The following is a 27,252-nucleotide window of genomic DNA, read 5'->3' as shown; positions in this document are numbered from 1 at the left end:
CAGCAGGATACCTACCAAGCACCCCCCAACAGGAAGCACCCCAGGATATGATCTACCAAACAACCCATAGCTAGTGGTTTCTTTGATGCACAGTGAAAACAAGATGGGTTACAGAGTCAGGAGAGTAATCTCTAGAGACCCTACAGGAGAAAAAGTGTCCAGCTCCACCATGCTACGAGTGCCCTGCTGGGATCTGAGGCCCATGTACCAATGGGACATAAAAGGTCCCACCTTGTGGACAGAGCAGAGACAGTCTCCAACCCAATATCCACACAGGAGGGTCAAGTCTACCCGACAAGATAACATGCAGTTGTAGATCCACAATGGAAATGTGGATGCCCCATGCCCAAGAAAGGAACTTAAATAGCAACCTTCTGTGGGGAGTCCCTATGCAAGAGAGCAAGGAGGAGCTCATAGCAGGATGTCAAGATCCTACATGCCAGACAGAGTGATCCCAGCTTCATAAGACAGGAAATACAAGGTTTCTTTCTTCAGTATGGTTACTGCTGGGAGCCCAGACCAGGGGTTGCTCCATCTACCATGGAGGGGAGCTGTTCTCATCACTAGACCTGCTGTAGTTTCTTGGAATGGGATAAGCAACTGGACAAGATCTGGGATTATAAAAAATGATGCAAATATCCCACTCCACTATGCAGCAGAGGAAGGGATGCAGGCTGAGGCTTTCAGAAAAAGTCCTACCTTTGCTTGCCTTAAGAGCAACCACAGACGTCCATAGCTTAGCTGTAGGGGTTAAAAAAAAAAAAAAAAAAAAAAAGCACATGGCCACTGCTGCCCACAGAGCCATGGGGTGTGCTTTCCCTTTCCGTCGCTATGCAGTGATTTTTGATAGATCCGCCATTTAAGTTTGTGACTCTTACTTTGGTTGGTTGACACTTCCACTCTTGGCTCTGGGCAGGTGTGGGAGGTGGCAGCATTCGTTCCTTGATGCTCTGTTAAGGGCCAGACCTCAGCTGGCTGGAGTCTGCCCAGTTATATTGGGGTAGCTCCACTGAAGTCAATTTACACCAGCTGAGACTCTAGTTGGCACGCCTGCGCCCTTCCTGCACGTACACATCTGCAGGAAGGCAGAGTCAATTCACTCCTGTAAAACAAACCAAGGGGACTAGAGGAGTTGGAAGGTTTCAAACTACATCACATACCAGAGGCAAGGGACCAGCGTTGCCCAAGCAAGGAACTGCCACCTCCAAAAAGCATGGGAAGCTGCCCATCCCCTAAGCTAGCACATCACCCCCTACCAGGTCCTGCATTTCTGGTCACAACATTTTCTGAAGCTGATGAGCTGACATTCAGACCCAAGACACTAAGATGTGTGGTCCCAAAACAGCAACAGAAGCAAAGAAACTAGCAGAGACATGATGTGGTTAATGGGTACTCAGAGATTGTGATGTGGTTTAAATCCAAAGCGTGAAACCAAAGAGCACTCTTTCAAAGAATTCAGAGAGTAAACAAGTTGATGTTTCTGTCTTTCAAACCAGGTTCTGGATCCGTGCACTTCACTGTTCTCCTTTGCATGGCACTGTCATACACAGAGTTTTCCACCTGTGGCCTAGGACCCACTTCAATGCCGGGCAAGTTCAGTTTGCATTAAAGTGAAGAGGACTGGAGGGTGATCACCTCCTAGGATCATGTGCTTCAGTCTGTGGCTTTACCAGTAAGTGAGGCGGGAGACCCAATACAGTCGCCCAGCATCCTGTCCTCCCATGCACTGAAAAGCACCGAGCCCACTGCGGGCAGGCAGGATGCACTGTGGCCTTGGAGGAGAAAGACTGGGAGTCGATATTTAAGCTTACCTGCTTAAGCCAATGGCAACCATGTTGGGTCTGATGCCCAGTCATAAAACAAGCCCATGCAGTAACGGCTGTAAAAGCACTCCTTGCTTCTCAGAGCATTGGATTTCCACGGCTGTCACTCCTAGTGAATCCCCTTGCCACAGGCCAATGACTCCTCTCTGCAGCCGGGCAGACATTTCTAGTTTAGAAGGTGTATGGCCAACTCCTCTGCTGTACATCCACCAGGCTGCAGCATTTACCACCACACCCCTGCTAAAGAGCTGCTAATCATGGTTGATTGCATCCTTATGAACACACAACTGGGTGCACAAGGGAAATTACCCTTCTGGAAACAGACCCTGGGCAGCTCCAGGAACCAAAAATAGCCCACAACTGCCCAGGAAGAGACTAGTCAAATGGGCACAAATCACAGACACACCAAAGGGGAAAACACCCGCACCCATCTCTCCTCTCACTGGAGAGTGTATTTTGGAAGCATTTGGACAAATAACAGCAAGTTAGCTGGGCCAATCTACCCCAAATTACTGAAGAACGATCCTTCTTGCTGCTTATACCCACCAAGGTTCCTGCTCTTGCATCATGGGAGGCTCCTTATGCCTTGGTGTGCCCGAGCCAGCTTAGATTGCAGAAGGCCCTGGGCAGGTTCCTCTAAGGGATTCTCAGTCCTCCCATCCTTTTTACTTCACTCCCAACATTGCATATTTTCCCCTTTTCCTCTTCTCCCCTATTCCTGTGTGCCTAAAATAAGGTGTAGCTCCAGCTGGGATGGTAGTGGTCCCACTGAACGGTTTAACCGTTTTACTTCAGTGTGCCAGGTTCCACCCCGCAAGTCCAAGAGGGGCCCAATTCCCACCCCAGATCTTGGTGTTAGTAGCCAGTAGGGACTGGCCCAAATTGGAAGCCTCGATCCAAACAGTCCCAAATCCCTGGAGGGTTCAGCTCCAAAATTCATGTCAGAGCTCAGTTACGACCAGGAGGTAAAGACAAACAGGCACAACCCATAGCCAAGGCCTGGCTGGAGATACGTCTCAGTGAAGTAACATAATCGGAGTACCAAAAATGGCCCACGATTCCCCAACCAGTCACAGTGCAGGTGGATTCAGATGCTACAACGAAGAGGGACAGATGGTAGTTTTAAATACCCTTCATTATTGCAGGGCCCCATTTGGGCCACACGACAATAGGCATTGTACAAACATAAAGCCAGTCCCTGCCTCCACCAAGGCCATCCTTTAGAACAGCTCTTTAACAAGGAGGAATTGCCAGACTGGACTACACTGCATCCAGCCTGCCCAGGCCAGCCCCAGCTGCTTCAGGGGAAGCCACTCTGGAAGAGCAGGGATGAGAAAGGGAAGAGCGCTTCCACTCAGACCCCAGCTCCAAGTGGGAGCAGGCTGTGGTGAGGCAGGGAGCTAGGCAAAGTCTCAGCAGCAGGCGGCACAGATAAAAAGAAGAAAATAAACTAGTTATCTGGAAAGGGGACAGGAGAGTGAGTGGATCCTGGTGGATCTCTCTCTCATGTCATCCTACTGCTCCTGACAGCCTCCACCAGAGCACAGACAATTTTAGCAGCAACAGCTGGTCTTCTGGAGTTCATTTTGAGGAGGACTGAGATAACCCCACAGCCTTAGAGAGCACCTCCATGGAGAGGAGAAGGACCCAGAAGTCAGAACAGAGGTTTATGCTGCACGGCTGGCTCCCACCCAAGCCTGTGCTACATGAGCATGTTCACCAAGTTAAAAAAAAATGCTGAGAGTGGGGAATTTCCCAACCAAGCTAAAGATGAAGCAGTTCTATAAACACACAAATGCAGAGGCAGGCAGGCCAATAGCAGCCGGGTCTAACAAATCTTTTAGGACTCAGAGCTAGATATGCTACGAGTGAAGGACAATCAGAAAGGTTCCCTATCATTTGTATATATATTTACCGTCCCCAACCCTTCTACATTTGATCATGTTTAGTTTAACCCTAGAATCGAATAATTCTCCTCCCTCTGTGTCATTTATATCCCATTTGTAGGCTTAAGTCTCTGATTATCCAATCTATACATATTTAGTTCTTTTAATCTTCCCTTGCAATCAATCCCTCTAGCTGGTTATTTCTGCAGCTCTTCTCTGAGCTCTTTCCAAATTGCTTGCGTCTTTCTGGTAATGAAACACCCATAACCTGGAGGCAATATTTCAGGGGCTGTTGCTCCAGGGCCATTTAGAAGCTGATCCAAAACCCACTTAATTAACAGAAAGAGCCCCACAATCTTTCTAAATGTGACTACTGGACTGTCTTGGAAACTAAGTACTAGACTTGATGGACCACTGGTCCAATGCAATGTAGCAACTCTTGGGTACTGCAGTGCATTGCTTCAGAAGTACTGCATGCATCGAACAGCAGTGCAATCTTTATCAAGGCCCCACTTTCCAAAACCATGTACTGTTCACCACCATACACCAGTGCTTTCATAAGTAAAGCAAGGGTCAGAGCTTGCAGTCTCCTCCACCCACAGCCAGTACATCAACATTTCCATTTGCCCTTCCCCATCTTGCTTAGCTCACTTCCCTTTTGTTTCTGCTTATGCCCCTTTCCTACCAGCTCTGTATTGTTTCTGTGTAGGCAATACCTCCCATGCCAGTACCAGCAGCACTCTTCAGAAGTTAGCTTCGCCACAATGAACAAGGGCACCCTCATTGTTTGTGACTTAACTATAATTTCAAAAAGAAGGCAGGAAGTTGCTGTCTTGATGATGATGTGATTAAGGCCCTGGAAATGCACTTCAGCACTGAACTGCAGATTTCTAGAGTAAAAGAATGCATAACTGCTACAGCCAAAGTCATTCATTTAACACAGGGTAAAATTAAGCAGACAAAGTGTAAGGTACCTAGGTATGGTGGATGTCTTGGTTAAACAAAGCAAATTTGGCTGAGAACGCAAACCACCCAGAGCCCATGAGCACAGCATGCCACTCCCCATGGGCTCCCAAAGACTATGAGCACAAGTGAAAACTATGTGCCTTCTCATTACCTTTCCTGGGCCTGGGTCTCCCAAATCACTACCGTCAGCCAGGACAACAGGACCAATCACCACAAGAGTCAAGGTCATGCGCTTGAGAGCAACATTTCTTGGCAACTGGCCCACAAGAGTTCAGCACAAGTATGAATCTCTGCACCGACACAAAGAGACTCCTTCAACCAACTCCTCCTGCAACGCAAAGGTCTCAAGAGACTACGGTAAAGAAACCTGGCTCACAAACAGAGCAAACCTCACAAGCCCAAAGGCTGCAGAAGCCTGGCTCTCTGAACAGGATGATGATCACCACGAGGCAGACTAGTTAGAGTCCTAAAGCAGATTTGAAACACAGACCTTGATTTTTAGGTGTGTTCAGAGCGTGCCTAGTCCTGACATCCTACACCTAAACATCCCAACTCTCTTCTCACTTCCACCGGGGGAGTCAGGAAGGTCCGTGCAGAAAAATCAGTGATGTTACACCTGTGCAGAACCAATGTCAACAAGTCCCAAGTGGTTTAAACACCAGGCAGATGGCAATGACAGAACAGAGATTGCTGAAATGCACCTGACTGTAGTGAGAAAACACTGAGACAGCATCTAGTGAATGGGGCTGCAGCCTTAGAGCCTGGAATTAGCACCACCCATTCACTGCAGGGCCTAGGACGAGTCGCTCAGGTGCTCGCCCCTGCCTCAATTCTCCTACCCCATCAAGACAAGAAAACCTCCTCGCTCCCACAAGGGCACAGGGCATACAAGTCCGAATTTGAAAGTGAGCAATGCCAAGTGTGATCCAAGTCTCTTAAGAAGCATCGTGTGCAAGGTGATGGAGCCTTCAAGAAACAAGAACCAAAGCAGCCCTACTAAAAGGAGGGAGGGGGAAAGCCAGACCCTCAGCTGCTGTAAACAGGCCTCAGTGGAGCCACGTCCATTTGCATCAATTTTGGATCTGGCTTAAAATAGTTTTAAACTCCAGCTTCGAAACAGAAAAGGAAGTGAATATCCAGGGATCTGAGGGTACGGTGCTGCAGGGTGCTGGATGTTTGCAATCGCATTTAGCTTTGATGCTCATCTCTTTGCAGGATCCTGCATGACCAGTTAGGACTGGCCAAGTTGCAGGCTAGACCCCTTCCCTCGGCAAAAGGAAACAAAGCTTGGAGTTCCTTCCTAGCACTGCGTGTCTCTGCTCCCTAGGGCTCAGAAGCATAGTACGAAGGGAGCCGATACTGCACTGCAACACCAAGCAAACGGCTAAAGCTTTCTGCTTCCCATTCGCCTTGGCACTGCAGTGTGTGCCAGGAAGGCAGAACCCTCTGCTTCCAGCTCCTTCAGTGTTACGACATGTTGAGAGGGAGACAGACTGCCTAGAAGCAGCTCCGCTTCCCAGCCCCCAAGCGCTACAGCAGTGTGTTTGATGGAGCAGGGTCCTCCCTGCTTCCCAGCCTCAGGCCACTGCAACAGCTGGAGAGAGACAGGGCTTCTCCCTGCCTCCCAATCCCCTGGGGCTGCAGAAGCTGAAGAGAACAAAATCCTCAACTTCCCAGGCTTCTGGACAGCCACACCTGAAAGCAGGACAAGCTACAGAGTGATCCCCAGCAACCACCAATGTCTTATTTCTATCCTGGTTCTCCACAAAAGTTGAGTGGAAAAGGACAGTCCTCTGCTCACACACCCACCTGGGAGTCCGAAGACCCAAGTTCTTTCCCTGCTCTACCAGAGATGCCCTGCAGCAACTTGGGCAAGTCACTTTGCCTCTGTGCCTCAGTTCTCCCCATCTGCAAAATAGAAATGAAGACTGCTTCTGCCATAAGGGAGCTGGGATGATTCATTCCTTAATGGATACCAAGTGCTTGAAGGGTCTCAGAAGGATGGTGCTAGACATTGCATATCATTACAGATAAGCAATAAAGATTTGGTGTAGATGAAAATAAGGTTGCAAGTCTCCTTACAGCACTTGCAACATACAGGGGCCTTGGAGTGCAAAGAGTTTACACTTACTCTAAGGCTGCCCATGCAAGGAATCAGGGGAAGCTTTGAAGTGCTAACACACCTCAGATGTCCCATGTCCCACCAGAAAAAGTGATATGGGGCTCTGTGGGCCTGAGAGCCAGCTGCTGATCCATGAATTCACCAAGCACCCATTCCCCTTATGCATTCGAGGCACCTGCAAAGTTGACATCTAACAGCACTGCACACAGCTTAGCTATGCTGGCTGAGAGTGGGTTTAGCCTCCACTGGCATCCTCTGCCCTTCATTAAGAGGAGGACTTTTCCTTTTAACTTGCGTGCAAGTCAGGACACTGAAGCATAGGTTTGGACTGAGCACCCCAAAGTCTGGCCATTTATTCATAGAGCACCACAAGCTTCCCTCCCCTTTGCTGCCTGCCGACATGCCTGGAGATTAGACCTAAAGGATCAGTTTCTGCAGCCAGATAGTCTTAGGTTTCTCTGCCAAGACTGCAGACAGAGGCTGGGATTTTCAAAGGATGTTAAGGAAATCAGGTGTCCAAATCATATTTAAGCTCCCTTGGGCGCCTTTGGAAATCCCACCAAAGGATTCCCAGTAGATCTAGCACAGTTGCTAGGGTACTGACTGCCCGGGGTGTGAACAGACACCCGCCAAAGCACTTCACTCAGGCTGCTGAACAAGATGGCAGATCTTGTGGAATTAATTCAGATGGATACAAAAGATGCATTTTGAAAGCCACCAAACTCTTTCCTTTCACCAGAGTTCAAATTACATTCTGACTTGTGGGGGTCTGTGGCAGTGGCAGCCAGAAGCTGGAAAGAGCTGCCATGCCTGAGGTGTGGGGCAGGCTGGGGGGGGGGCTCTTGTCTCTTATGAAGGGCTTAGCCCCCCTAAGCTCCCCCGTAATTCAAACTCTGCCTATCACTTGTGCCACAAAAACCCTGCCCCTGGCTAAGTATACTGTGAGCTGGTGTGGAGACAAGTGACCAGGACCAGCAATCATGGCGCACCGCCTCCCGGCCCACTCTGCCATTACCCCTGATCTTTTTGTGGAAACCCTGATAATCTATCACAGAGCCCCAGGTTGCATGGACCATGGTTTGAAAAACATTGCTACATCCCATCACCAGCCCCACTTACCTCCTTCCCCGAGTCATCTGTGCATCTACCCCTCAGTGGTGGGAAGGGCTAAAAGCTAAACTGGTTCCAAAAAAAAAAAGTGCAATTGGTTTGGGAGCACAGATTCTTCCCTTACATTTCTGTGATGCTTTCTAGATAAAAGTTCCAAAAAACCAGGCTCTATTTGCTATACCCAAATCTAAGGTCTTTAAGTGCTAAGAAAATACCCGACTCTGCCCTCCAGACCAAGGTGGGTTACTACTGATCACATAAGGCCAACTGCAGCATGCGGGGCCATTACAGCAGAGCCTCAAGGTCCCGCTGACCCACGTATGGGAGGAAAACCAAGCCTATCCCGAAGAACTTACAGACCAAATACATAAAGACAAACAAGAGAAGGAATGCAACCATTTTACAAATAAGAAACCCAGGGGGGAAAGCCCATTTTTGTGAAGTATTTCAGCACTTGACTCCAATGGATTTCAACTGGAAGAAGTGATGCCGAGCTCTGAAATTGGCTTCCAGTTGGAATTAGGCACCAAAGTACCATTGAAAACCCAGCCCTAAAAAGAGATTGAGCTAAGAGTTTGTTGGAGTGCAACTGCCAGAAGTTGGACGCATTCACGGCAAGTGGCTAGATTAGAACAGAAAGAGTTTGACAGGCAATCAGGGAGTCCACCTGCATGTCCTGTTGTTCCAGGGGAAAGCAAGAGTTGAGACTTGTTGTTTTTGCTGGGTAGAGAGGTTATCAACAGTGCTTCCACTGAAATAATCCCCCCTCCCTCGAAGTTTATTCTCAGTTCTTTGGTTGGGAAGGGGATGTCTGTTCAGATGTTTCTGCAACTTTCCGAAAGAGAAAAGCGTTCCACTTGGGCGTTAAGCATTTGCACGCATTCAAGGAAGACTCGCAGCCTCATAGCAGAAGAACACAACACACAGCTGAACTGCTTTGTGAATACAGCTTAACCTTCAAGGTTTCTGAATGCATTCTCCCTCTCCTCTTCTCCCATAGCTTGATGTCGACGTTGACTACTTTGGCATTTTAAAAGCCAGAGCAAACGGAAACAGTCTGGGTTCTAATCGGAAGCAGAATATGTGTGCGAGAGAGCAGGGAGTTTGTCAGAAGCAATCAGACCGGGGGAGTTTGAGCAGAGCGCACCTCAGCAAGCCCTCCATGCCGCGCTCCTCCGAGGCTCCTGCTGCAGCACAACTATCACATTGCATTAGGCAGCCACGGTAGTGCCTGCTGGTGCGATCTGCTTCTGAATGCGCTACGGCAGAATCCAGCGTGCGGGAAGGAAAGGCAGGGAGGGACAGAGAGGATAGCACGAAAGCAAGTGGCAAGGAGCAACAAGCCCAGAGGCAAAGACCTTGCAGGGGGCCCTGCTAGCCCCTGCACTGCACTCCCCCAGGAGGCTGGGGACCCCTCCCAGAAGCAGGGTGAGAAATCTCCAAATTGTCATCCATTGGGAAGCTCCAGAGGACAGGTTGAATTGCAAAGAGCGCTGGATGGTTCAGAGGGTGGGGAGCTCCTGGCCAAAGACACTGTAGGCAAGTGCCCATTTCAAGCCTCTCTGCTGGACGCACCCTGATGAGATCTGGGAGGGCTACAAAGAGCTAAGAGGATCTCGCAAAAGCAACTACATGCAATAAGCTGCATGGGACTCATTTATCTCCTTTTAGAGAACAAAAGGCTAAGTCCTCCCAGATTGGGATTTTTTGGGGGGTCCAGGGAGTCTAGTATTTCAACTCGATGCTTATCAGCTCACCGTGTTCTCTGCCAGGAGAAGGGGACTTCTCCTTCCCTTCCCCCAAAGGCTCAGAGATAAGCTGGCCCTTAGATACTGCATTACACTCTCCTGCCAGTGTCTGGAGCTCTCCTTTTACTGATACACGTCTGAACCAGTCCACTGGCCTGTCTACTGAATGCAGTTTACAGCATCGCAAGCCTTGTCTGTGCCTAGACACCCTGCCTCTTCTGGGGAAAGAGAATCTCAATGAGGCAAAGTCTCAGCAAACACCTTCCTTACTTCTTTGCTTGGACTCATGACTGCATATCTAAAGATTGGGCTCCGAGGTCACAAGGCAGTCCCAGCTCAACTTTGCCAAGTGCTTGCCTAAAGCAAGTGTCCTTCACATGGCATGAAAGATGAACAATAGGATAGCAGCAGGATGCCAAGTTGATTTCTACTGACCAACAAGGGAGTTCACCCTGCTTGTTTTTCCCCTACGGGTCATGCACAAAGCTGGGATGATAACGTTGTTAGTCCCCAACCATCTAAAAGAAGGGCAAAGGGCTCTAGAGACAGACGTTTGATCTTCAGGGAGAGGGGAGGTCTCAGGGAAGAGGTCTGTCCCACTCACTTGTGGACCAAGTCCACTGGCAAACCAAGCTGTTCAATTCCTTGTCCACATATGAAATGCATCTTTTTCATATTGCTGTGGTCTTTAGAGAACTCAGATCACACCCAAGTTGTGCTCAGTGCTGTACATATGTCTAGTGAAAAAGTCCCTGTGGTTAAGGCTTTACAGTTTAACTAGAAGAAAAAGCAGATCTTTGCCATATTTTACAGATGGGGAACCAAAACAGAGAATATTCTCTATTGCTCTCATTCCCCAAACTGGATCAAAGTGCTGCTGAAGTCACAGAGAATCTTTCCATCGAGTTCAATGAGCTTCAAAGCAAACACTAAGCTCCAGCACTTTAAGGGCATGACTCCAGCTTGTGCACGTCTCAGAAAGGGAAGAAGCCTGCCAAGGAGCCCCACATGTCTACATGAAGAACTCCCAACCCATGGTACACAAAACAGTACTTCAGGCTTTGATAACTATTTTTTTTCCTACTTTATGACCAACTCCTGATGGACCCCAGCCATCCTGCTGCCCATTAGCCTTTCAGTTGGGCTTTATGATGGATGACATAGACCTAAGTATCTTCTTTGACCAAGAGAACAGAGTTGTGTGCACCACGGGCAGATGAACTCTGCAACAGCTGATACTAACACTGAGGCATCCCGGTAGGTTCATTACAAGCATGACCTGCACTGACTGCATGCATTTGTCTGTCACTTCAATTCCTACCTGCAGTGTGGCTACCATCCAGAAGCAGGCCCTCGAGAACAGGAGACCCCCACGTGAAGCTGTGCTAAACGTCCCCAGGACTATACACTCGCTGCAACAAGGCACAGTCCCATGCCTAGTCATCCCGGATCCTACCTAATCAGCACACTAGAATACAAACATCTGTGCCCCCCAAAATCCCTTATGCCACCCTGCAATCTGTGTGCTATTTTCCAAATTGTAACATAGGGACCAGAGACTGATGCTCTTCTTGCACTTCACAGCACTTTCTTCCATGTGCAAGCCCGCGGACTTTAATGGTACTGCTTGGGGAGTAGGCTGCTGCCCACCTGAGCAAGGGGGGGGAGTGGGGAATCTGCCCTCTGCTCTTTAAGGGTCCTATTGTGCTGCCCCCAGCTGTTATCAGAAACATTTTACCCCACACGATCTTCCAAGAAAATAGGTTGGAGATGCTGCAACTTAAATCAGGCTAGGAGAATCCGATCCAAAGTTTATTTGAATGGCCAGGGATGTGTTTTATTTTAAAACCATTAGCAGGATTGGTTTTGGGGGCCTGTTGTCCACTCCTAGAAGACAAGTTAGGTCTCCACCCACTTCTGTGCAGCAAGTCACTCTTGCTCCCTCATCAACAAGCCAAATCTACGCACTATGTTTAGTGGACAAACAGCCAGAACAAGGACCAGATTCCAAGCTGCTCGGTGCGCAGGAATGGGATGCATCCCTCACTGGTAAAAGCAAAGTAACTGGCTTGGTCCCTGCAGAGGCAGGGATTGTTCAGCCACATTATACATCCAGGTATACATGCTTGGGTTCCTCTAACATGGGAGCCAAGCCAGTCACATACCAAGAGCTCACTTGGTTCCTGCACTGGGGTGCTGGCTGGTCACACATGCCAGGTGCCACTGCTTTGACATGCCCATTTGCCCTGTCACACACCAGCGGCCCACACCCGAGTGAGTCGGCTTGGGCATTACCAGCCAAGAGCTGGGTGCTTGGATGCCGACATTTCCACAGGTTCACGTGAGCATCCTCGACATGGGCACTGGCTGGACACAGGCCAGGCAATCCCCGGTGCTTGGATGTGGGTGTCTAGCTGAACACATGCTAGGGCCCAGACATCCTAGGCGTTTCACTGTAGGCACGCAGCCTGCTGGGTCAGACCAAATTATACTAGGAGGCAGAACCCGTAGCTCCCGACAGTAGCCAAGTGGCTCGGGAGAGCTGCAGTGCTGCAGGGGCCGCTCCATTCATCAGCAGAGACATTTATTCCGCAGCACTAGCAAGCCCACGCTTCCCGCAAGGAAACAGCGGCTGCACTTTTTCCCCCCCCCGAAGGAAGCCTGAAAGCTTGCACATGCTTTTCAGCCACAGTCCTCCCCCGCCACGCACGCACACGCTCCAGGTGCCAAAAGGATGCAGCAGACGGGGTCTCTGGAGGGGGATGCGACGGGATAGGGGCTCCCCTGATCTGCACCCCAGGGAGCTCTGCTGCAGCCCTGCAGCATGTGCCCGGCGGGATCCCAGCAGTGAGGCTGGGTGGGCCGAGGCACCGAAACAGTTACTGCAAGTATCACAGAGCTGGTTACCAACAAAAGGGCAGGACTAGTGATTTTTATCTTTAAAAAGCCCACATCCCGGGTTACGTGGCTGCGATAGGGAGCTGGCTTGGGCACAGCTGCTGTTCCTTTAAGGTATTTAACAACAAAGTGGTTGCACACCCTGGCTCCTCCCCGTGTCTGTACATTCCCTCAGGGTCCCCCCGCCCCAGCGCAGTGACAGCAGGGACCCCAGTTCAGGGGATGGACTACTGCTCCCAGGATTCCCTCCTCGCCCAGCTGCAGGGGCCGGGGACTCGTCCTCCCTGCTGGGTAGTGTAGTCTTTAAATGACACCCCTGCCAAGGGGCGCTGGAGGGACACGGCCTCCCCAGCTCCCGCAGAGCAGCGGGGACAAAAATCTTGCGCTTTCCATCCTGCCGGCAGCACGCATCCCGCACTTAACCCTTTCTTGGCCTCCCCTTCTCTAACAAGGGAGTGGGAAAATCTTTCGTTGTTCAAATGCAAGCAGGGAGGGACCGAGCGCCCCCACGTCCCAAGGGTCAGAGGAGTTTTGAAATTCATAACTACCCTGACCCCGAAATTCAGCTGCAGCTTGCCAGCTCCCACCTTGGAGCACGCACCATCCCCGCTGCCCACCAAGCATTTAGGGGAGAGTGCTGGGGGACGCTGGAATACTTTTCTGGCTAAATGTTGGGAGCCGGTAGTAAATTGCTGTGTGGTCCCCAGCAAAATGCTTTGCCTTGACTCGTCATTTTTGTTGCAGTGCAAGGCACTATGCATGCATGCGCACCTCCCACCCCCTAAAGAAATTACAACCTAAGGCAAGACAAGGGACAGGAGGGAAAGAGATAGGAGACAGGTTGTCCAAGGTCACATAACTGGTCTGACTGGAAACCTAGCATCTACTTCCAGAGTCTTACCCCATTCACCCTCCCATGCCAGCATAAGCAGAATAATGCAGACCAGACTGGGACAAGCCTTAACTCGGTCTTTGTAGAGCACATTGATCTCCTTTGGTACAAGGCCTTGTATTCAGGTCAGAGACCAATTACTGCAGTTTTTTGGCTTACCACTCCTTGTGACATGATATCTCATTGTGAATTCCAGCCTTGCACCCAGTAACCAATGCAGCTGGAGTACTACCTACAAAACATTTTCATGCTATTATTTTGAGCTAATATGGAGGAAGAAGATAAAGCTAGTTGTTTGCAGCTACATCACAGGTTCAGATCCACTAGTGTTTTTTAGCCAGCATCTCCTCCCTATTGCCAGAAGTAGGGTAAAAGCCACCAGACTCCATTGCCCAGATCACAGCATTGAGGCCAAAGAAATGAATGGACATGCAGCCACTCATCTCCATGTGGAATACTGCAATTATTCCAGTGCCCAATCTGCACCCTGCATGTCATGTACACTAATCTCCAGGAAAAGACTAAATCCTAGTCACAGGGCAGCACAGGGGAAGTTTGCTCCACCAGCCACAACACTGCAGCGGTCAGGCAGATAAGCAGCCTCCAAGATCAGTCCATGATTCCTCATAAGTATTAGGATCATTTTTAAGTTTGGGTTGATGGACAAAAGATGCCTCCATTATGAATAGTCATGGTGCTTCTGCCAAGTGTTGAGACCCGCTTCACTCAGACCGTCAGCACAGACAAACTGGAGGGCGTGAGGCTGTGCAGCAAACTTTCCTGTGGGAGATGAGACTACATAGTCCTGTTCAGCCTCACGCATCACAGCACTTGGCCAAGTTTTGACTCCAGAATCCAGGGCAGTGTCTGAAGCAGAGATGGCAGCTTTATTAGTTACCTCACTGCAGCATTGCAGATGCAAATTCATTACCATTAGTAAAAGACTGAGGTTTTCAAAGGGAAGGGAAAGTTTATGGAAGGGAATGGTGTTCATATTACTAGCTGTATGTGTGGCACTAGGATCCTGAAGCTGGAGGTGCGCAGACCCCTAGGCAGAGACATGGAATGACATCTCATTTGGTTCCCCAAGACCTCAGAAATACTAAGGCACTCCGTTAGCTAGTATAAGCATTTATTTGCAACACATGCTACTCTCTCTCTCATAGGGGCAGAAGTCCTGTAACTGGCTTTCTGGAGGGCAGACATACCAATGTCTCTACCTAAAAGTTTTCCTGAGGGTGCAAAGGGGGAAAGGGCAGAATGCAGCCACACTCAGGGACAGCACATGCTGCTTGGGTTCCTACTGCTTTTTAAGTATAGAGTTAGTTTGCTGCAAGCAAGGGAGCACAGGCAGATTTTAAATATTGTTGGCTTGACAACACTGGTGGCTGAGGTCCCACCGTTAGCCAAAGAACAGGCATGGCCCAAGTAGCAACAGTGAAAGCATCCCCTGCACTGCCCTGCTACCCTGGGCATGAAAAAAGGCATTCAAGACTCAATATTCAATCAACCTCTGCTGAGACTCGTCAGGAAAGGAATCAAATCCATGCTAATTTCAGTGGTGTTTTTGTTCCCAAGACAGGCCCCACCTGTGTTCGAAAGGCCGCTGCTAAATACTGAAGTCTTCATACAATGAAGACAGGAAGACCATCTTGTCCAGGGGTTAGCACACTGGAATCAGACTCAGAGGAAAGAGAAGCCTGCTTTATTTTGGAAACGTGGCTGCTGAGCCATTTGCACCCATTCACTTCTGGGAAAGTATTAAAGCTGCCCATTTTAAGTCAGGACCAACCTCTACAGCCTGCTCCACCTGCATATCTCATTACAGGCTCAGACTATGGACAAATTTACATTTTAATCATTTTGAAAAGGGACAGCTCAACCACTGTTACAATGCAACTGTTACACTTGGGTGCCCCTATAGCGATACATCTTCACTAAAAAAAAAACAAAACCAAAAAACACCACCATTTTTTTTATCCTGAGGGTTAAAAAGGGTTAAAATTGCATTGTGTCCTACTCCTGTCACTACCTAAGTGTGCAGATGTAGCAGTTGCATCATAACAGCTTGTGTCAGTATACTTCACTAGTGATACAATTGGTACATCTGTCTATGCTCTCAATTGCAAAAGCCAAAGGAGTGCAGAAGTGGTTAGTCAAGCCACAAGACATCATTAGATTGTGTGACCAGGTTTATGGAAAGGAGGGGGAAGGACGCTTTTCTGCGAGAGACATGCTCCAGCATCCAACTCCTCTGATCTGTGGCAGTTATACCACTTCCCGGTTTGAAAAGCCCATCTGTACAGACAGGAAGGCAAGAGTATCCTGGAGTTGCTGGGGTGAAAGAATTAGCCCAAGTAAACTCCATGCTGATGAGAAGTACCAGCTCAGCACTCTCCATTTATCTTCAGAGACTCTCCCCCTACATCTAACCCTGCTTTCTCCAATGGAACTGGAAAAAACTTTCTAGAGGCAAAAGGATTGCAGTCCTCAGCTTATCTGCCGAGACACCCAACAAAGAGCCCTGCACCCTCATCCTCCAAATATTAGCATCCCCGAGCTGTTTCCTTTAGGGTGAGAATTTCAGAATTATCTAAGAGTTGAGCTTTCCCCGACAGCTGAGTGCCAGAGGTCCAGAAAGACTACAGAGGGGATGGGGGGAAAACACTCCCTTTTAGCTTTCAGGTCACCATCTCCAAGCTTTACTGGGTTTTTTTAAGGCGCGTTGGCTCCAAAAAAAAACACACACACACACACACAAAAAAAAACCCAACAGGGCTCTGCAGAGCTGGGTGCAATCCATGCAAGCAATGCTGGTGGAACCTGGCTCTTAACACCCAGCCAAACAAAGCCCCAGGGCTAAGGAAGAGTGTGATCCTCCCACATTGTGGTATGATGTACAGTTATAGATCTGTGTTTGACACCCAGGTACATGCAGCAACTTTTCAAGTCTGATGGGAGTTTTACAACAACACTTTGAAGTAGTACAGAGCCTTTCAGAGGCAGGGCAAAGCCCTTGGAGCATTTAACTAGTGTGCAATCAGAAAAGGATGTGCTGCTACTATCCTCACTACACAGCTGGAGAATGGGGCAGGTTCTTGGATGCCCAGCTTGACCCTGGTTGGGTCTGGTTTTCAGAGTCGTGCACATTCAGCACTTCTGACCAGTGGAAGTGATTAGCAAACAGACCCTTCAAAAGTGAGACCCGTGCAGTCTCCACCCAGTCAACTAGAAACAAAAGCTCCCCACCTCAGTGATCACTTCTGAAAGTGTGGCTGTATTCATCAGGCTACAGATCATAATGGCTGCTTAGCCAGAAAGAGAAGTCAGCAATCCTAGCTCCTTGTCTTGCTCTACTAAAACACTCCCAACAATAATCTTGCCTTAAATATTTGTTGAACTATGTTGCCCTTTAGTATGCACTTAATTTACAATCGGTCCCCAGTGCTGGTCACATCCTGGGCTTACACCAAGATAACTCACTGACACTGCTCTGTGGACATAGATGTCCATTCTGCTTTTCTTTGCATTCTCCAGTCAGTTGCCCACTTTTGGTTGCTCAAAGTTTTGCTTGCTCTATGAATCCTGCAGAACTCAACTACCAGTTAACAGGGACTTAAAGTTCATTTAACCATTTGTGAAATGACTCTTCAAACAGATGCCGAGGGCCCTAACCCAAGTATCACTACAGACAAGTCTTTGGTGTTCCAAGGAGAAAAAAAATCTGGAGACTCTGCAAACACTGGTGTCATCCAGATGGACTGCACCACTATCTTAAAAAGCAGTTCAAAGACTCCCATCTCCCAGTTTACCACGGCTTGAATCCAACTGCTTTATTAAAATGAAACCCTTTCCAGAGACAAGCTGCAAGGAGTCTTACAATTAATTTTCAGTGACATCAAACTTATGTATATCCGATCCAGCCAACACGAATCTTTGAAAGGATAGTTGTTGCCTTTAAGAGAAATGTTTTCCTGCTGCCATAGCAGCAGGTAGAAGAACCAAACAGAAGAGGAAGGCCACGGGTCCAAAGCTACGCCTGGAGTAACCCCTAACAAGCACAAGAGTTCCCTTCTACATTTAAAAAGAAGAAAGAAAAAAAAAAAACTTTGCTAGAAGAAAAAAAAAACTGCATCCACGTGATACAAGTCTCAATGGTTTCTTGCAGCTGCGCTCACTGCTTTACATCCCTTTGATGTGGGCATTGCTACAGGATGATTGATGCCAGGTTCTGCTACCTGCCTGTGGCTTTGACATATGGGAAAGCAAGTTTCAGACAACGGCACAGTGGGCAAGACAAGCAGCATGCAGACACCCGTTCCAGGTGTTTGCATGGCACATGCTGATAGCATCAGGAATTTAGATACAGTCAGCATGTGCACTTGTGGGGGGCAGGTCCCTGTGAAGGTTTTTCAAAGTGCTTCACAAATAATGCACTGGGCCTCACCACGCCTGGTGGGACAATGAAGCATTATGCCCATTTCACAGACAAGAAGACTCAGCAGTTGCCCCTAGCTGGTCTCTGAACCCTCAGTTTAGGACCCTGTGTCCTAAAAACCAGCTCCAATTTGAGTTGCAGATACTTGGCAATGCAAAGAGAGCATCAGGGAAGCCCACAGTAACTCGCGTGCACTTCCTGGCAGAGGAATCATCCAAACACAACGGCCAGTTTGAAGCGTGCAGCCAAGTGTGGTAACTAGCAAAGTCAGTGCCCTCCAAGGGTGAAGGGAAAAGGGACATGATCCTCAAGACTGAAACCAGCCCCAAGATTGTGAGCAGGATCCACTGAGCGGTACACAACCACTAGATCAATGCAGATACCTCCATTTCCTTAGGCTAAGCAACAAGGTCCACACCAGGGAAGCTGCAGCTACTAGACCTTCATGATTACGTTAATGCAGTGCCTCTTCTTTGGTGGTTCCCTCCCTCTGTCCTAACTGGGTCGCACCAGCATCTACCTGGAGAAGACAGACTCCAGTTCTACAAGTTTAAAACATAATGCTGGTGATGACCAAAGAGCCACCAACTTGATAGTTTACAGGAGCTTGTGATGTGGGCCCAGCCCAAGTCACTGTTGCAATTGGAATTGCAATCACACTTCATAGTGGTTTTCCAAGGATCACAGCAGATCATTGGCAGAGCTTGGACTATATCCAGGTCTCCACACACTAGTCCAAGGCACCCTATCCATTATGCCACACTGCCTGATGAATGGTTCAGCCAGTCCCTTCCTCCCTCTGGCCAGTGTAAGCAGGGCTGCAAGGGGCAGAGGGCCCCCAAGGTGTAGGAGATTTAAAAAACAAAACAAAAACCAAACCCAAAAACCCTTTCTTCCCCCGGGGAACCTCATCCTCATGCCATTCCCACAGGCTTTGGCAAAAGAAAGGAGTAACACCAAGGAATAATCACTCTATGTCCATTCCAGAGATAAGGGCAACTTTCCAGAAGCTCAAATGTTTTTCAAAAGTTGTCCTGCCAATCATTATCCCAGCTTCCCCACCTGCCCTGTCTCAGGTCAGGGGATAGATAGCGTTAAGGGGCCAGGTTCAGCATCCCATATAAGACAGGACAGGTAACTTTGCCCAGGGCTCTTAAGTCCTATTCCCAGCCCAGTTACTACTGCTTAACGCTCATTCAGATTTCTCCAGCCAAACATTCACTAATTTTAAGCACCGTCTTGCAACAATCCAAGTCTAATTTTCAGAGGTAACAATAACCCACAGGTTTCAGCGCCTACTGAAAGCTGTCCCAATTGAAGCACCAGGTCTACAGTGGCCAGATTGCCTCCACACACACACAGAATTGCAAACTCTAACACCTGTACCTCAGTTTCCTCCACTGTTAAGTAACTGGGTGTTTACCAAGCCTGGGGCATTTTGAGGCTTAAAGAGAAACTGCAGTTTAACATAAACTAATCCTTGCTTGTAATTACAGAAAGATTAGGGGACAGCATTCCTCCCTGGTGCAAGTCCGTCAATGAGTGGCGCTACGTCAGAAATAAGGTTGCTCCAAAGAACAGGTCAGTTTCTCAGACCACGGTTCTCAAAACTGTGAAAAAGGTAACTGGATTTTAGTGTTTAGAGTTAAGAAAGATATTGCCAATTCAATTCTGGCTGGACACGTTTTCCCTGCTGCTCAGACAAACCTGTTTCTGCTCCTCCGGTGCGTTTGCCATCAGCTGCACACGGTGCTTTGTGCAGAGCCCGCGATGCTGTTGGGCCGAAGTGCAGGATCAGTCTATGGCACCGGACTCCTGCTCTCACGAGGTCAGCGGGGCTGCACATGCCTACAGCAAGTCACCTGCACGTGCCGGCAGGCCTGGCTCTACTGCTGCTCATGCAGGTCTTTCACACAGCAGCAGGGAATGAAACATTTAAACAAGTAGAGAGATGCTACTGGAGCCCCATGAGAGGTGGGTGGTAAATTCGGGAGGCAGGGATAGGACCAAATATGACTTTTAACCCTTTTAAAGCTGGCAAGTAAAGGGATGCCACCATTAGCAACACTTCGAGCTTGGCTAAAATGTATCCAAAAAGAAATGGTTTAAATGAATAGGCTGACTGCTGCCAGAGCCTCCACAAAAATGCAGAAAGTGGTGTTCTGGGTCCAATCCTGTAGCATAAGTGTCACACTGGCTCCGGGGAGAGCAGAAGGTTACTCAAGTAAGAAAGAGGCTGCCTCCCCCAAACACGGGAAATGACACACAGGCACATGAAGCATCCTGGCACTATTTGCCGTTGTTGTGAAGACACAAAGGATAGCACTTCCAAAAGAAATTACTACAAGAACATTTATAATGGGTTAGACAGATTCCCACCTCTCTGAAACAGGTTTATAGCTTTCATGGGTGTTAACTAAAATATTGCAGTTCCTCCCTGCCCCTCCCTCCCAGTGTAACCTTTATACTGGAGGATTAAAGTTCTGAATTACTATGCCCAAGCAAAAATGATTTGTATCCTACAGGGAATAAACACCACAGACCAGGGACTAGGAGAAGAATCCACCCTGCAGCCAGTATAAGCCCTGCTCTTTCCAAACTCCAACAGGACAGCCACATGTGGAGCTAGTATATTAATTATTATATTAGCTACCCGGAGTGTAAACAAGATCAAGGAGATGCTGACTGTGCTCTTGTGGTTAACAATGCCACTGCAACCTCTCCGTTAGCCATGGCAGGGGGCACATTCCTTATGTGACGGAGCGGTGCAATCCAGCACCTCTTCCTTTTCACCATCATTGCCTGACCTCTTGCACTTCTGAACTGCTTCAGACAATGGAAGTCTCCTTGCATTTGGAGATCCAGGCCTCTCCAGCATCTCTCACCTGAGGATCTTTGAAGTCCTGGATCCTGCACTGAGTTCTGCAGAGGTGGACTTCTACATCCAAAGAGCAATTCAATAAGTCCAGGGAGCCTTATTATGTGTATACCCAAATAAGCTTGGACTATTTGAGAGTTAAACCTAAAGGAAGTCAAGTTCGGTTCACTCTACAGACATGAACCAGAGGCACGGGGTTGGGAGACCATCCCAAAATCATGCAGCAAGACAGTGGCAGCATCAAAAATGGCACCCAGAGTCCAGCCCCTATTTTAAAGCAATATGTGCACTAAAAAAAAAAAAAAAAAGAGAATTAGCCACTTTGTGGCTAGTGTTACATTTCCCATTAAGCCCCTATGTTCAGACGTCCAGAAAATGACCAAGGTTTATAAGCCTTAAAAATTCTTAGTTCAGCATCCTCTTTCACCCAACAATCTCAAAGCACTTTGAGGAGGAGGGCAAACATCATCTCTGTTTTTTGGGGTAGAGACTGAGCAGCACAGGTAAGTAATGTTCCCAATGACAGCCTGAGCTAAAGCAGATCTCCAAATCCACCATCCCCCCAGATTGAATCATGGGGCCAAAGCACATCCTGGCTGCTGTGAAATCCCTTCCCTTGGACTTAGTGCAGTGCTTGAGGGCCAGTTCCATTTGGTGCATTGTTTACACAGCTGGTTTCACCCACTCAAACAAACTGAAGTCATTTTGTGCTTTGGAAGGAAAAAAAATCTGCATGGGAGCTGTCATGGTGTGGGACAGACTGCAAGGAGCACCAGCAGTCCAAGCAAAAATAAAAGGATCCTATTCTTCCCCACATTATGAAACCAAAACTTGGGCTGCAGCTACGCTGCCAGGTAGCTCTGCCAGTATGGCACCAGTAGACAGATCTGTCAGCTTGACTTATGATGGGCAGCTGATATCCATGCCCTGAATGCCCAGGGTCCTGAGCAGCCTCGTACAGCCTGCACTGAAGCCAGTGTTACTGCTCAGTTTGATTTTATTCATTAGACTTACACACTGCCTTCTGGTGAGGTAGGGGGGTTGGCTTACAATGAAAATTAAGACAACCTCCAGGATATGAGGCAAGAGATGCCCTGAACAGCTCCCCAAAACTTGAAAACATTACCCACCCCTTCCCACTCCCCTGCCTGTCACCCAGGAAAGCAAAGCCTCCCACCTATCCAAACTGTGCTTCCCAGCCCCTGTTCACTTGACTGCACTATTATCCAAAAATAAAATTAAAACATTTACCCACGTGGCAATCATACCTTCAGTGACAGTGAGCCTCTCAGCCACAGAGCAGTGGAAAGACAAGGACAGCCTAGTCTTTATGCTGGTCTCCCAGCGATGGATGCACTCCAGATCAGTAGAAACTTCAGGATTTGGCCCACCCATGCTTTCCTGGCTGGTCACCTGCAAGCAATGTTACTGCAGTCAGCAGAAGAGGGAGAGAATAGATGGAGTCGCGCAGAGCCTGGAAACCCAGAGCCAAAGAGCAGGGAGTCAGATAATGCAGTATTCCCACCCAGATAAGCTGGACTTGTGAGAAGGCTCAGGATTTGCTCAGCTGACTCCTGGACCCCGGTAGCCTTTAGATTACATTTTACATACTCAAGCAAATGCACCCATTAACTTTGGGCCAACATAGGACATTATGACAGATAGTGTCTCCCATCTCTGAGATGGAAATATATACAGGCGATAAGTTGAGAAAGCCTCTCCTCTCAAGCACTCCAGAGGAACATCGTAACAGCACACTGCTTGAATGTCACATGCCCCCACAGAAGGGCTGGAGTGAGCAGTGCCTTCCACTCAAGGATCCAGTGCTCCCTTATAAACATTAAGCCCCCAAAATATTCCTATTAGGTAGGTAAAGGGGGAGAACGGGGCTTACTTTGCCCATCACTGACACTCAGCTGCCTCTGGGCTTGGTCACGGATGTGAAGCAACCTCCACAAGGGAGTGGTATCCGGAGGTAGGGCAATCTTCCCTGCCAGATCACCAGCTCTCTTCCCTGCACCAGAGCGAACAACACCTTTCTACAGAGTGCTTCTCTTGTTTTCCTGGACTTGGCACCTGAGGAAGGCAAGCAGAGCAAGGTTCAGTGAAGTAAATGAGCGAGAGGAGCAGAGGCAGGCAACCCGGGGTCAGCAGAAAGGTCGAAAGAATTGAGCAGCTTCATGTTATCCAAGAGGATTTGTCCATACCAAGATCTCCCTTGCACACCAAGCAGTTCCAAGCATGCACTGCTAGCCAGAATCATCTCAACTCTATGCTCCTTAGAAGACAGAGAAAGTCTTGTCCCCATCCTTCATTTCCTTGGGCGAATTTCACCCTTCACGGTGGAGGCTTTGGAAGGCAGGCTGTTCAGCTGAGCCAGCACAGTCCTGCCGTGCAAGGCCAGGGAGTGGACACACAAAGGAAAAGAAAAGGCACCCCTTGCGTGCAGTGAAACGGGGGTCTGCAGAGCTCCATTTTAAATCAGCATAAACACAAGGCCTGGGGAGATGGTCTTTATCTATATGAACCCAGTGCCCCAAACCCTAAGGTACAACTGCATTCAGACTTTATAGCCCTAATGCTGCAGGATGCCCTGCCCAGAGGGCCATGGGGAATTTCATCCCCAAGCCCCCACAAAGCCTGACTATACAGTAATTAAAGACTTCCAGCTACTAGCAACATCTCCACCTCCTTCCCACTCCCAATTTCAGGCACAGGAACAAGCCTTCCACCAAGCTCTGCAGATCAACACACCCAGGTTGTCAGCCTAGCCAGAGAAAGCAACCCCTGTAGTCAAACAACCCCCTCACTGGGAAAGCCCACTTGCCAGCACCCAGACATCCTCTCTGCGCCTCGAGACATTTAATGAGCATGCCTCAGCAGACCTCACCTGCCTCTGCAGCCCATGGGGAGAGGGAACGGGAAGCTTAACTAGCCTTTCGGCTCCTTTGATTTGGAAGTCTGTCTGTGCAGGTGGCGAGTGACAATTAGCAGCTTTTGTGCAGTCTGACTAGCAACTGACTGCAGCGCAAGGCTTGTTTTACCTACAGTTACCAAACACAAAATAAAACCAAAGGTGCTTCCAAAACACAAGTGTTCCCCCAAAGCCACACACGCGCATTTTTAGCTGTCACACTCCACTGAGCTGGAGGCATGATCCCCTTCTCTTTCACATTAAACCATGAGTAACAGGAGCAAAAAAAAGAAAAAAGAAACCAAACAAGCAAGACGCTGCCGTTGTTCCAGTTACAGGTTCATTTTCCTACGGTGCGGGTGAATTCAGAGGGAGCTGCCCCTTCCAGTTAAGCGTGCAACACACAAATCTAGAAGGCTACACACAGCCAAGTTACCCTCCTGCTCACTCCGTCCCCTGCAAGAGATTGAAGCTTTCACAGCAGTGGTATGTGTTGATAACGAGGCAAGTCCCAGATAGGAAGTTGATAGGAAGCAAAACACTGTTCATTTCCTAGCGTCGCATCACTCGCTAAGGGAACCTGACCCTGCATTCTCCCAAGAAGATACCAGTGTGCAATGAATGCAGGATTGGGCCCATGGGTCCAGGTCATACTTGGATGCATGAAGCTCAGTTCCTGGGGTTCTGCATAGGGAATGCCCTAGGGATTGGAGAGGGCACAGAATCCACTGCCCCTCCACTACCTACCCAAAGCAGCAATGCTGCAGGACAGAAACATTGCCCCCTCCTACCTTTATTGTGATCTGGGCAAGTCTGGAACCCCTCAGCCACCACCATGCTGCCCACCAGTCATCCCCAGTTGGGCACAAGGGAGACAGCAGCACTTGGAAGGGCCTTCTACAGGCTAACGAACATCACCCAGCTGTCACTGCATAGCCATATGAACAGGACTTTCCCCCACAGACTATGCCAAATGCCTTGTTCTCCTTCGAGCTCCCTGTGGGAGGCCTCTCTTCCCCCACCAGGCTACAGAAGAACCCAAATGACAACCTCCCAACCCCCAGACTTTGCCAAACATTTCGTATGGGTCTAGTGAAAAACCCTTGCAGGGCTGCACCAGCATAGGGCTAAGGCCCAACACAAGTGCTATAATCCCTCGGAAAGACAGATGCTCCCTGAGGAACACCCCAGTAACAGCAAGTGTGCCGAACTAATGCATTTCAATCCTGGCACCATGAGCACATGTGTGAGTAACTCCATGCAAATAGCAGTGCACATGGGTAGCACGAGGTGCTGGCCTCCTTGCTCAAACACAGAGCTGACTCTTACCTCTCTGGCATCACCCCTTCCCTCCCAGCTATCCAACATCTGATGAGTTCGAGCCCAGCAACGATTTGGCCAAAGGAGGAGGGGTGAGAACATGGGGTCCAAAGAGGCCGTGGAGTCCTTCATGCTCCCTTGGGAACAGGGAGCTTCCTCAGGTCTCCCACCTTCTGCCAGCTCCTAGGCTTTTCTTGGTAGCTGGCCTCGAAGGAAACCCCAACACCAGACCCCCAAGCAACAGTCAGCCCTGGAGTCAAGCCCGTCTTGGTCTGCTCATTCCCAGGAGCTTTTCCTGGTGCCCCAACTCTGCTCCAGCCCCTCTTCAACCAAGTCTCCTCAGAGCAGGCACTAGCCTTAGCTCCTGCTCTGGAGAGCCGATTCAGACACCTGGTCCCTTCTACTCACACCACCCCTCTGAACCGAACTGCTGAAATGCCCAGGAGCTCCTACGGCAGTTATCTCCAGGTGCTGTCAGTAAAGGGTCAACACATGCAGCACCTTGCTGAAAGGGGGATGGACTCCCACTGGTATTGGAAAGTTAAACACCTTCTCAAGTGCTTTGGGGCCACAATTATTCCAGAGGGTAACAGCCTGGAGGACTGGAGCTTTAGAGCCTCTCAGGACAGACACACCTGGCTCTAATTTAGCTGCTGAAAAAAATACCCGACTAACTAATATCAGAATAAATGGGCCATATTCGCGATTGCACATGTCCAACCAGTTTTCTTACCTTAAAAGCTGAGGCCACACTCCTGCAAACTACAAGCACAGACTTAACTTTAAGCACTTGAACAGCATTCGCATGCTTAAAAGACAAACCTGTGCCTACGTGTTTGCCAGGCTGAGGCCAAAGAGCACTGAAACGGAAAGAGCAGTAACCACTTTTCCTCTTTGGCCTATTTGTTTTCAAAGCACTGAAAAAAAAAAAGACCAGTCTACTTCATTTTCAGGGCTTCTTGAACTAGACCAATGCTTGGGTTAAAACTCTACTGGAAAGGGTATCATCCAAACAAAAGGGGGATAAAAATACCTTTTTGTTAACATTTTTCATACCAAAAAAAAGTCCACAACAATATCTTGGACAGTTGCACACATTTTTTTTCTATCAAGTTCTGTCCTTTAACCTACCTCCTCGGAGTCTGTTCAATCCCACTTTAGCTCTTTACAGAAAATCAGGGGCATCCAGCAAAATGTAAATAAGAGAAACACATACTCTCATTCTCTGAGAAGTAATGCAGCCTTGATAATTCAATACATTTTCAGTTGACTAAAAAGAGCATTTTAAAATTGAAATGCCACTTAAACGTCAAAATGGGTTCTGCCGTCTTAGATTTTTGGCCCTGAGTAACGGACAGCTGCAAAATTAGCAATAAGGAAGAAATACCTCAAGGCCTGTGGGCTTTGGGGAATTTTTATGGTAGGGAAGTATCCATACCCTGCACCCATGTGAAGAAATTCAAATTAGGTTAAGTCGCATTACAAAAACAAGAGGTTGCTTTGTTGTAGCCATCTTGGTGGAGATACCATCAGGATCCAGAGGAAAGACCTGTCACAGAAAACTAAAGGGCCTCAGGGAGTTTACAAGTGTCAACTATTAAGCATCATTTGGAGAAGGGACCATTAAACAATCCACACCACCAAAGGGAGGCAAAACACTGGGTGTTTCATTTCTATGCAAGTGAATTCCTATAAGGAACTCCAGGGCAAACCCCTTCCCCAACTAACAATGATGCTAACAGAAGAAATCCAGGCATGGACAAATCTATGTATAGTTTTTCTTTTTTTTTGTGATAAAATTGTAACACCACAGCTGGCAGCCAGATACAAAGCCCAGAAAGACTAACTAGGAGGACCGGAGTCTGCTTCACCTTCTGTGTCACAAATCTCCCAACACGTTTTCCAAGCAGAATGAACCTTGTGTGCCTACCTTTAAAAAAAAAATCAAAAAAAAAAAACTTTTGCACACCTGGCTGTGAAAATTAAAAAGAACAGCGCTGAACAGATTGTATGGGATGTTTCCGTAACGCATCCTACAAACTACTCCTGATTACTGTTTATTGCACATGTAAGTAATGTTTGTTCTTGTATTGTAGCAGAAATCACTTTGCTGTGCATGGATTGGATTAGATCTGCTATTATTGCATTTTGAGGCACTGCTACTGTTTTTGCACTGGGAGTCTCTGTTTGTCTCCTGTACTGATTCTGTAGGAGTTCATTCACGCTCCCTCCACATCCCTACCTTTCCTTTTGCTCT

The 27,252-nt window shown here is 48.4% G+C and overlaps 1 long non-coding RNA gene across 1 annotated transcript in view; it reads right to left on the bottom strand.

Annotated features, from left to right (window-relative positions):
• LOC102384691 overlaps positions 1–25,343 on the bottom strand; it is a 28,381-nt gene extending 3,038 nt beyond the window's left edge. Inside the window, exons 1-3 of the long non-coding RNA XR_323920.2 lie at positions 25,005–25,343; positions 22,656–22,837; positions 22,030–22,174 (exon numbers count right to left, since the gene is read on the bottom strand). This is a non-coding gene — a long non-coding RNA (uncharacterized LOC102384691). The remainder of the gene's footprint in view (positions 1–22,029; positions 22,175–22,655; positions 22,838–25,004) is intronic.
• Between the last annotated feature and the right edge of the window lie 1,909 nt (positions 25,344–27,252).

Source organism: Alligator sinensis, unplaced genomic scaffold, assembly GCF_000455745.1.
Source record: "Alligator sinensis unplaced genomic scaffold, ASM45574v1 scaffold388_2, whole genome shotgun sequence".
Lineage (NCBI taxonomy): Eukaryota > Metazoa > Chordata > Crocodylia > Alligatoridae > Alligator > Alligator sinensis.
The sequence above is the reverse complement of the archived record's forward strand: the minus strand, read 5'-3'. Positions and strand labels throughout refer to the sequence as shown.